The 12,359-nt window shown below is 39.1% G+C and overlaps 1 protein-coding gene across 1 annotated transcript in view; it reads left to right on the top strand.

Annotated features, from left to right (window-relative positions):
• Positions 1-12,359, top strand: part of LOC123746470 (solute carrier family 49 member 4) — a 308,306-nt gene that overhangs the window by 106,263 nt on the left and 189,684 nt on the right. The window lies entirely within an intron of this gene.

Genomic DNA, 12,359 nt, shown 5'->3' with positions numbered 1-12,359 from the left:
GCCTCCTAAAGATTATAGCTGTAATATCGTTACTATTAACAAAGCTCTCATGCGATTTAAAATATATTTATATCAGACTCAGAACACAAAACAGAGTTATCATGCTGTAGCTCCCGTCCCCCGCCTTAGTACGCCCTAGTATTTTCGTTATTTTTAGCTCATTTTTATGAGATATGAAATATCGTTATTTCTGAAGTAGTAAAATGAACCAAGGTAGGTCACAAGCTCTAGTTCCTGTCCTCCGCCCTGAGTTTTCTCTTATAAGTACTTTTCTATTAATCCTCTTTTCGCGATATTTATAATATAGGTATTTCAGTAGTATTAAGAACCAATGAGATATCCTCCTAGTTTCCAGTCCTGCCTTCTCCGCCTTATTTCACTCCTGTATTTTTGTTATTAGCCATCCAAAGTATATGAAATTTAAAAAATACAATCACTATTACAATCTCAACCATTTTACTCAGTGTTTAAGTATTATGATTTTGAGCAAGCAACACAATATTCAAGCAACGTTGTCCCCCTCCACCTACCACATCTCTCTCTCTCTCTCTCTCTCTCTCCTCTCTCTCTCTCTCTCTCTCTCTCTCTCTCTCTCTCTCTCTCTCTCTCTCTCTCTCTCTCTCTCTCTCTCTCTCTCTCTCTCTCTCTCTCTCTCTCTCTCTCTCTCTTTCTCTCTCTCTCTCTCTCCCTCCCTCTCTGTCTCTCTGTCTCTCTCTCTCTCTCTCTCTCTCTCTCTCTCTCTCTTTCTCTCTCTCTTTCTCTCTCTCTCTCTTTCTCTCTCTGACAATTACTGAATATAACTAAGAACTGCATAGGCAACTTAAAGGAGTAGTATGTGAAAAAGAGTGAGGGAGAGAGTGTGGGAGAACGAGAGCGAGTGAGGGAGAGCGAGGGAGGGAGAGGGAGAGCGAGGGAGGGAGAGGGAGAGCGAGAGCTAGTGAGGGAGGGCACGAGAGAGAGCGAGTGAGGAAGAGCGAGAGCGGGTGAGGGAGAGGGAGAGAGAGGAACTAGTGAGGGAGAGGGAGAGTGAGAAACTAGCGAGGGAGAATGAGAACCGAAGGAAAGAGAGTGAGAACGAATGAGGGAGAGCGAGATAGAAATATTAGTTGCTACAGCCTTCGAATGAGTTACCAAGTAATGCTGTTACCACCCTGATTTACTTGACAGGGGACCAGAGTGAGATTCGTAGGACATGTAGATTGTACTCGAAAAATCCTGACGACTTGGGGAAATATAAAGTACACAAGATTTGTACTTTTGCCCGAAACGCTATGCATAATAGTGGCTTTAGGTATTGCATGTACTAACTCTATCTATAAATCAATCAGAATGTTTGTAACTGCATCTATGTAAGTATTTTTCCTAAATAAAATATTATTATTATTATTATTATTATTATTATTAAGAATATACTGGGACACACCAAATACTAACATTTAAGTAGTGAAGTTGAGGACTAGAACCGTGCACACCATCTGCCCAGGTGGGCCTAATGGGCCCAGGTGGGCAGCTGGTGCAAGGTATGTAGGCCTCCAGGTATGTGGGGGGGAATTTTCCCGGATGTTTGGCACGTGTCGGACGTGTGTCAGCGTCCGGTGTCTTGTTATGCGGTTGGGTTTGATGGGGGGGGGGGGGTTATGTTGGGGGGGGGGGGGGTAGGAGAGTATGTGGGTAGAGTAAGGAATAGGAGGAGAAGAGTAGAATAGGGTGATAAGAGTAGATGAATATGTAAGGGTGTTTGCCGTACAGTTAATCCTGTGTGTAGAGATATATAGTGTGATTAATAGATCAGCCTAAGTAGGCTATGTAGAGGGGTTGCCTACATGGCCTGGATATGTTGAGGGGTGAGGGAGGGGGGCTTCCTCCTCGACCTGAGAGGGTCCTGAGGGGGTAGGAGAGCAAAGGAATTAAGATGAGGAGTGAACAGCTGTTTGCGGTTCTGTGTTTTGACAGTGGGGTCATTATTTTTCTAGGTGTCAGACGGCTCGTGTTGGGAGCTGCACCAGGGTGGATGTGATCCTCCCCCTCCAACCCCACTTCCCCTCAGCTCTCCCCTGCCCCCCCCCCCCATCCCAACAGGTGACAGCCTGTATCTATCACCTATCAATTTCACACACTCACTCCGTGGGTCTGGAGGACTGCTTTTGATGACAGCAATAAAGCACACCATAGTCACTCCTGTCACAGCTCACTCTGCCACATAGCAGCAGCGAGACATAGGCCATGAGGGAGCCCACATACCGCAATGTAGGAGAACTGTACTGGTGTGTGGTCTTTGACGCCCACACATTAACGTGTGGTCCTATGTCCCACCCTCCCCTCCTATGCAGCTGCCAGTCATCAATTCCCCACATCACATTTCCCCAGGCTGATACATACATATATATATATATATATATATATATATATATATATATATATATATATATATATATATATATATATATATATATATATATATATATATATATATATATATATATTATTAAATTGTCTTGTTCATTATCCTGAGTTCAAGGCTGGCTCTAAGACCTACATTATCCAAATCAAGCATCACTTCATCAAACCGGACCTGTGGTCCGAGTCGGGAAAGTAAGTCCTGACTGGTTTGGAGTGGAGACGGGTTCAACTAAAAAAGAGCAAACAGGAAATGATTTCGACGTTCAGTAAACACTTACCGAGTGGTAAACTGAATGCCCGAGAGCCCAATACTGGGTTGATGATGGTAGTATTTAATTTAAGATTGAAAAACTTTAAATTAAACAGAAATGAGGGCACGAAGTGATTCCCACGGCCAGTAAAACACTTACCGAGTTGTGAACTGAATGTCTAAGCCAGCCAATACATGGTTGATGATGGTAGTAATATTTTAAGATGGGAAACTTTGAACTAAACTAAATGACCACACATGTGGCGATTTCTGCGTTCAGTAAACACTCACTGAGTTGTTAACTGAAAGACTTAGCCAGGCAATACATGGTTGATGATGATAGTAATATTTTAAGATTGGGAAACTTTAAACTAAATGACCACTCTCTCTCTCTCTCTCTCTCTCTCTCTCTCTCTCTCTCTCTCTCTCTCTCTCTCTCTCTCTCTCTCTCTCTCTCTCTCTCTCTCTCTCTCTCTCTCTCTCTCTCTCTCTCTCTCTCTCTCTCTCTCTCTCTCTCTCTCTCTCAATATGGATGTAGGTTGGTGTTGGGTATTTGTGTTGACTCAGGAGATATGATCACCACATATAAGTTTCTCAAAGAAAATGTTAAGCTATGTAAAGATATCTTCTTTACCACAGAAGACATCCATGCAGAAGTGAGGTTTCCCTTAGATGGCTGTGCACGTGAAAATGTAAAATAAAAATGTGCAAAGATGTTTCAGAGTGCTATTTTAGTCAAGAAATGATACAAAATTGTGTTTATTGTCATGCCCTATTGCATGACAATAAACCTACCTAGTCATGCGATAGACAGACAACAACAATAGGTACTCCACTCGAATGCTCGCTTCCCCAGTCATGTGGTATTGACCCTCACGCCTATTTGATTTGATAGAAGAAAAAATGAAGAATAGTAGTCCCTGTTTTTAAAGATGAAAACTTTTAACTATAAATTTTTTTGACTGACTGACTGACTGCTTTTTTGGTCAGATCTGCAGGTCTGCAAAAAATAATAGTAATGTAGGTAGCGAACATGTCTCCTCAGCTCTTCTATCTTCCACAAAGCCTTTCCTCCTATCTCAACCCTATTAGTTCATGCTCTTGTGTTTCACTTTTTGTTAAAACCAAATCTACACACACGATATGAAATGTGAAAAAAAAATCTTACATTATGCTATGTTATCAGTGCTTGAATAAAATTATTAAGAGTGCTGAACATTCTGTCATTGTCTTGCTACGATTTTAAAAGTGTATGTTTTCGCTGGGGCTACTGTTGCGCACAGTCATCTCGCTAAGGCGGGTCGGTGTCAGAATTGTCAAAATGATGTAACTTGCATACATCAGATCTCTAGTGGATTATGCTGCACCTCTGCTTGTTTTGATAACTGAAAGGACTTTGATGATACGAATAGTAATTGCTGACATTGTGCATATTCTCAGAACATAGTTTCTGCAAAAAAAATAACAGTAAATTAGATGCGAGCTGTGATTTGAAAACAGAAGATGGGTGATGTGTGTGTTATTGTGTGGACTCTGGAGATATGATCACCACATATAAGTTTCTCAAAGAAAATGATAAGCTAGGTAAGGACCGATTATTTAACACCCAAGACATCCGTGCAGTAGTGAGATTCCCTTTGATAGCTGAGCACGTGTCAATGAAAATTAAAAGTGCAAAGATGTTTCGGAGTGCTATTTTAGTCAAGAAATGACACAAAATTGTGTTTATTGACTAGTGTGAGGCAGAACAAGAGATCAGGAGGTATATGTTGTGATCACGCAGTTAACAAAAAATATTAGATTTTGTAGGTGGTGAACACGTCTCCCCAAACTCTTCTGTGCATATTTCACAAAGTCTTTCTTCCTAACTCTCCCCTCTTAGTTCGTGGACTGGTGGCCTACCTTTGTTTAAAATTAAATCTACAAAGCTTCACATTTTTCAAAAATTATATTTGGTCATCAGACAGAAAGATGATTTCCATGTTACGTTACGTTATGTAATGATATAACGTTATTTGGACATCAGACATAAAGTTGATTTCCACGTTACGTTACTTAGTGTACGGGGTAAGCAGGAGCAGGTATAGTGTAAGATAATGTGGTCATTAACCCAGTCATGTGATAGACAGACATGGAGAGGTACACCGCTCGAATGCGCGCTCCCTCAGTCATGTGGTATATTTTGGACAGCTGCAGAAAAATGATTTCCACATTACGTTACATTGTGTTACAGAAAGCTAAAACTGGCAGAAGGTAATATTTATATATGCTAAGAGATGTAATGGAGCTGGACTAAGTCTCACTTTACATTTCATAATGTTATTTTGCACTGCAGAAATATGATTTCCGCGTTACGTTACAATGTGTTACAGAGGGCTAAAACTGGCACACAGTCACCAGTCTCTGTTTTTTTTCTACCAGATCGACTGCTAAAACAGTCATAAACAGTGCTAACTATTTCACATATATATATATATATATATATATTTACATTTGGATAATGTAGATCTTAGAGCCAGCCTTGAACTCTGGATAATGAACAAGACAATTTAATAATAGTAATGAGACTATGTCTTTCCACATTAGTCTTATATATATATATATATATATATATACATATATATATATATATATATATATATATATATATATATATATTTATATATATATATATATATATATATATATATATATATTTATATATATATATATATATATATATATATATATATATATATATATATATATATATATATATATATATATATATATATATATATATATATATATATGTCGTACCTAGTAGCCAGAACGCACATCTCAGCCTACTATGCAAGGCCCAATTTGCCTAATAACCCAAGTTTTCCTGAATTAATATATTTTCTCTAATTTTTTCTTATGAAATGAGAAAGCTACCATTTCATACATATTTCATTATGTATGAGGTCAATTTTTTTTATTGGAGATAAAATTAACGTAGATATATGACCGAACCTAACCAACCCTACCTAACCTAACCTAACCTTTCTTTATACGTTAGGTTAGGTAGCCGAAAAAGTTAGGTTAGGTTAGGTTAGGTAGGTAGGTTAGGTAGTCGAAAAAACATTAATTCATGAAAACTTGGCTTATTAGGCAAATCGGGCCTTGCATAGTAGGCTGAGAAGTGCGTTCTGGCTACTAGGTACGACATATATATATATATATATATATATATATATATATATATATATATATATATATATATATATATATATATATATATATATATATATATATATATTGGTGTATACTGGCAGCAGGTTTTCTTTCAAACATGTTTCATTGAATATGACTGCATATTCTGTATTTATTATTTTCTGGTTTAGGGCTTCTATCCCTCTAACTATTTTCTTAGCATCAGGGCTTAATTGAAATAGGAGTTCTCCAAAACTCATTTTCGTACTTTTAAGGTGAAGAAAAGAAGTGATTTACTATTGAGTGTATTACACTTATTTGTATAATTTGCACGACGTTTCGAACCTCCATGGTTCATTCTCAAGTGAACAGATCTTACAATACTAGTTGATTTTATACCCGCATTAGGTCAGGTGATAATACAATGAAGGTGAAAAACATGGGGGGATACATAAGGGATAAACATAGGGGCTGCAGAAGGCTTATTGGCCCATACGAGGCATCTCCTATCTAAACACAAAGATTAATCCAGTGTAATTGGCCTGTTATGTTGGACATTGTCTTCTGTGTTGGCATCGATATGTTCTTGTCTTGTCCTTACTCTCATGGTGGGTAGAGTAAATAGTTCCGTGATTTGGGTGTTCATGGTAGGTCGCTCTATTCTTATGTGAATTGCCTCAAGAATTTGTAATCTTCTTGAATCTTGGGTTTTGTCTATTATGCAAGTATTCTTGTTCAACATTTCTCTTGTTAGAGTAATGTCATGGGCTTGTCTCATGTGATTCCTAGGGGCACCAGATTGAAGATGGCATGTCAAACGCCTCGTCAGCTTGGTCGACGTCATACCTATGTACTTACATTGAAGGTTACATCCTTCGTGGGGGCAAGTGTACATGTATACAACGCTTGACTGCTGTAGAGGGTTCTCCGTCGGCTTCGGGCTGTTTTTGATAAGGAGTTCGGAAGTCTTCTTGGTTTTGTAGAATATTATCAGGTTTATGTTTTGGTTAGGTGTAGTGCTTTTTACTCCTTTACGGATTATTTCTTTCATTATTCTTTCCTCTTTTATATGTTCACTGTGCATGGTTGATTTGTAATATAATTTTATTGGGGGTGTTGTGGTTTCTGTTCTAGGTTCTGAATTATACCAACGGTCCAAGTGTCTTCTTATAGCAGCGTTTATTTCCGCGTTGCTATATCCGTTGTTCACCAATACCTGAGTTACTCTTTCAAACTCTCTACTCACGTTGCTCCATTCAGAGCAGTGGGACGTTTTTGTCGACTGGGACGTTTTTACCAACGTCCCAGTCGACACAACCATAGGAATGATACTGGACAGAGTATACAGAGACGAGAGCACCCCCAAATTAGACATACCTGAGCCACACTTGAAAAGTCTTCTCGAAGCATGTACAAAGGAAGCCCCTTTCATCAGTCCACAAGGAGACATGTATTTACAAATAGACGGAGTAGCAATGGGCTCCCCCTTAGGAGTTTTATTTGCTAATTTTTATATGGGAACCATCGAAGATAGGGTCTTCAGTAGCAGACAAAAACCAACTGTATACTGCCGTTATGTAGATGACATATTCGTAATAGTAAAAGACTCAGATGAACTAATTGACCTAAAAAGACACCTAGAGAGAGAGTCAGTACTCCGATTTACACATGAAAATAGTGAAAATAACAGTCTGCCATTCTTGGATGTACTAATAACAAAAACAGGAACCTCTTTAAGCACCAACGTATATACCAAGCCCACCAACATAGGATTATGCCTGAACGGTAGAAGTGAGTGCCCCCAAAGATACAAAGCCAGTGTTCTCAATGCTTATATTCGTCGAGCGCTTACCCACTGCTCTGAATGGAGCAACGTGAGTAGAGAGTTTGAAAGAGTAACTCAGGTATTGGTGAACAACGGATATAGCAACGCGGAAATAAACGCTGCTATAAGAAGACACTTGGACCGTTGGTATAATTCAGAACCTAGAACAGAAACCACAACACCCCCAATAAAATTATATTACAAATCAACCATGCACAGTGAACATATAAAAGAGGAAAGAATAATGAAAGAAATAATCCGTAAAGGAGTAAAAAGCACTACTCCTAACCAAAACATAAACCTGATAATATTCTACAAAACCAAGAAGACTTCCGAACTCCTTATCAAAAACAGCCCGAAGCCGACGGAGAACCCTCTACAGCAGTCAAGCGTTGTATACATGTACACTTGCCCCCACGAAGGATGTAACCTTCAATGTAAGTACATAGGTATGACGTCGACCAAGCTGACGAGGCGTTTGACATGCCATCTTCAATCTGGTGCCCCTAGGAATCACATGAGACAAGCCCATGACATTACTCTAACAAGAGAAATGTTGAACAAGAATACTTGCATAATAGACAAAACCCAAGATTCAAGAAGATTACAAATTCTTGAGGCAATTCACATAAGAATAGAGCGACCTACCATGAACACCCAAATCACGGAACTATTTACTCTACCCACCATGAGAGTAAGGACAAGACAAGAACATATCGATGCCAACACAGAAGACAATGTCCAACATAACAGGCCAATTACACTGGATTAATCTTTGTGTTTAGATAGGAGATGCCTCGTATGGGCCAATAAGCCTTCTGCAGCCCCTATGTTTATCCCTTATGTATCCCCTCATGTTTTTCACCTTCATTGTATTATCACCTGACCTAATGCGGGTATAAAATCAACTAGTATTGTAAGATCTGTTCACTTGAGAATGAACCATGGAGGTTCGAAACGTCGTGCAAATTATACAAATAAGTGTAATACACTCTATAGTAAATCACTTCTTTTCTTCACCTTAAAAGTACGAAAATGAGTTTTGGAGAACTCCTATTTCAATTAAGCCCTGATGCTAAGAAAATAGTTAGAGGGATAGAAGCCCTAAACCAGAAAATAATAAATACAGAATATGCGGTCATATTCAATGAAACATGTTTGAAAGAAAACCTGCTGCCAGTATACACCAATATAAACCCACATGACCCAGCAGTCCGCAATACAGAGTTTACCTATAGGTATAGGCAAGAGCTCATTCGGCATCAACTAAACAAGAAGAAGGAAGCCCTCCAAACCTTTATAGAGCAGGCGGAGCATCTGTTAAACAAATGGACCCAGTACGACATCCCTATCCAACTCAAGCAAACCATCAACAGTGAACTATTTAACCTGAAACAACAACATAAAACTCTTGTAGAAACAAAGACACTCCGTAAGTTAACATCCCTAAACGGTGGACAGCTAAAAATCCCTCGTCCTAAAGATGGCTACTTTAACCTGACTTCTTATGATCTTACCCAGGACCAACGAGACCTCTTAAATCTTGGTCTAAATTGTCAATTCTTATCTAAACCAAAGATGCATCAAAAACGCCTGGAAATCGAAATGCTTCTGGACGATATCCATAAGCTAGAAGACAACAAAAAAGTCATCACCACTGACACACTTCAAGCTGAACTACTTGCAGAAGCAGGGAAAAAACGAGGAACATATTCATCTACAATCTTAACCCCACGACTCAAAGAAGCAGCGAAACAACTAAAAAATCTGAAAGACGTAACAATAAGAAAAGCCGACAAAACAGCAGCATATGTATTGATTCCTACCCATGAATACATGAACAAGATTAGCGACATCCTAAGTGACGACTCCAAATTTCAACGAATCACGAGGAACCCCGTAGAAGACCTTAAGCGGAAAGTAAACAAAACAATTACAGCAATCAACGCAAAGAAAGGTAGTGTGCATTTCAATAAACTTCAAGGCGACTATGGCTTAGGATATGCCTACGGCAATGTTAAGACGCATAAACCAGGTAACCCACTACGCCCTATAATCAGCCAAATACCAACCCCAACTTATCACCTGGCAAAGAAACTCAATGAACTCCTAACTCCATACACTCCAAGTAAGTTTAGTCTACAATCATCAGCAGATTTCCTAGAATTGATCAAATCTACCCAGCCCGATGGAATCATCGCTTCCCTGGACGTTGAATCCCTTTTTACCAACGTCCCAGTCGACACAACCATAGGAATGATACTGGACAGAGTATACAGAGACGAGAGCACCCCCAAATTAGACATACCTGAGCCACACTTGAAAAGTCTTCTCGAAGCATGTACAAAGGAAGCCCCTTTCATCAGTCCACAAGGAGACATGTATTTACAAATAGACGGAGTAGCAATGGGCTCCCCCTTAGGAGTTTTATTTGCTAATTTTTATATGGGAACCATCGAAGATAGGGTCTTCAGTAGCAGACAAAAACCAACTGTATACTGCCGTTATGTAGATGACATATTCGTAATAGTAAAAGACTCAGATGAACTAATTGACCTAAAAAGACACCTAGAGAGAGAGTCAGTACTCCGATTTACACATGAAAATAGTGAAAATAACAGTCTGCCATTCTTGGATGTACTAATAACAAAAACAGGAACCTCTTTAAGCACCAACGTATATACCAAGCCCACCAACATAGGATTATGCCTGAACGGTAGAAGTGAGTGCCCCCAAAGATACAAAGCCAGTGTTCTCAATGCTTATATTCGTCGAGCGCTTACCCCCTGCTCTGAATGGAGCAACGTGAGTAGAGAGTTTGAAAGAGTAACTCAGGTATTGGTGAACAACGGATATAGCAACGCGGAAATAAACGCTGCTATAAGAAGACACTTGGACCGTTGGTATAATTCAGAACCTAGAACAGAAACCACAACACCCCCAATAAAATTATATTACAAATCAACCATGCACAGTGAACATATAAAAGAGGAAAGAATAATGAAAGAAATAATCCGTAAAGGAGTAAAAAGCACTACTCCTAACCAAAACATAAACCTGATAATATTCTACAAAACCAAGAAGACTTCCGAACTCCTTATCAAAAACAGCCCGAAGCCGACGGAGAACCCTCTACAGCAGTCAAGCGTTGTATACATGTACACTTGCCCCCACGAAGGATGTAACCTTCAATGTAAGTACATAGGTATGACGTCGACCAAGCTGACGAGGCGTTTGACATGCCATCTTCAATCTGGTGCCCCTAGGAATCACATGAGACAAGCCCATGACATTACTCTAACAAGAGAAATGTTGAACAAGAATACTTGCATAATAGACAAAACCCAAGATTCAAGAAGATTACAAATTCTTGAGGCAATTCACATAAGAATAGAGCGACCTACCATGAACACCCAAATCACGGAACTATTTACTCTACCCACCATGAGAGTAAGGACAAGACAAGAACATATCGATGCCAACACAGAAGACAATGTCCAACATAACAGGCCAATTACACTGGATTAATCTTTGTGTTTAGATAGGAGATGCCTCGTATGGGCCAATAAGCCTTCTGCAGCCCCTATGTTTATCCCTTATGTATCCCCTCATGTTTTTCACCTTCATTGTATTATCACCTGACCTAATGCGGGTATAAAATCAACTAGTATTGTAAGATCTGTTCACCTGAGAATGAACCATGGAGGTTCGAAACGTCGTGCAAATTATACAAATAAGTGTAATACACTCTATAGTAAATCACTTCTTTTCTTCACCTTAAAAGTACGAAAATGAGTTTTGGAGAACTCCTATTTCAATTAAGCCCTGATGCTAAGAAAATAGTTAGAGGGATAGAAGCCCTAAACCAGAAAATAATAAATACAGAATATGCGGTCATATTCAATGAAACATATATATATATATATATATATATATATATATATATATATATATATATATATATATATATATGTTATATATATATATATATATATATATATGTTATATATATATATATATTTATATATATATATATATATATATATATATATATATATATATATATATATATATATACTACTTGTATAATTGGACGTAACTTGAAGTAGGGAAGAGCAGGCTCAATCTCTCTAGAAAGAGATTATCGTCACAACTCTCCCCCGAAGCCTGCGGTTGCAGGTGAAGTTACGTCTTCAGGTGGTAGAGCGATAGGTGAAGCAGCCTCTACCTCATAGACTCTGGAGAGGGCGTTTGCTATGATGTTGTCAGAACCTTTGATGTAGAAATCTCCAGGTTGAAATTCTGCAGATATCAAGCCCATCGTAGAAGCTGTAGATTGTTGAGTTGGGCTTGCTGCAGGAAGTGTAGGGGATTGTGGTCCGAGTAGATGGTGGTAGACCGAGCACTTTGCAGGGACGATTCGAAGTGCTGCAAGTTCAGGACGATGGAGTGTGGCTCCCTTTCGATCGTGCTGTAGTTCCTTGTAGCTGTGGTAGCTAACAGGTCGAATCTCCTCGCCTCGTTGTTGCATCAGGTCACCCCTTATGCCGGTACCACTGGCGTCGACATGGAGGATGAGAGGCTTCGTGATATCTAGCGAGGCGAGAATAGTATTAGAACATGGCAAAGGAGCACTATTATAGTCCAGTAAATTGGGATGAAGATCAGGTAGGATTCCTGATTTGGAAAGCACCGTCTCAGTGTTAATGC

Source organism: Procambarus clarkii, chromosome 90 (assembly GCF_040958095.1).
Source record: "Procambarus clarkii isolate CNS0578487 chromosome 90, FALCON_Pclarkii_2.0, whole genome shotgun sequence".
Lineage (NCBI taxonomy): Eukaryota > Metazoa > Arthropoda > Malacostraca > Decapoda > Cambaridae > Procambarus > Procambarus clarkii.
This window is presented reverse-complemented; position numbering and strand designations above follow the sequence as displayed.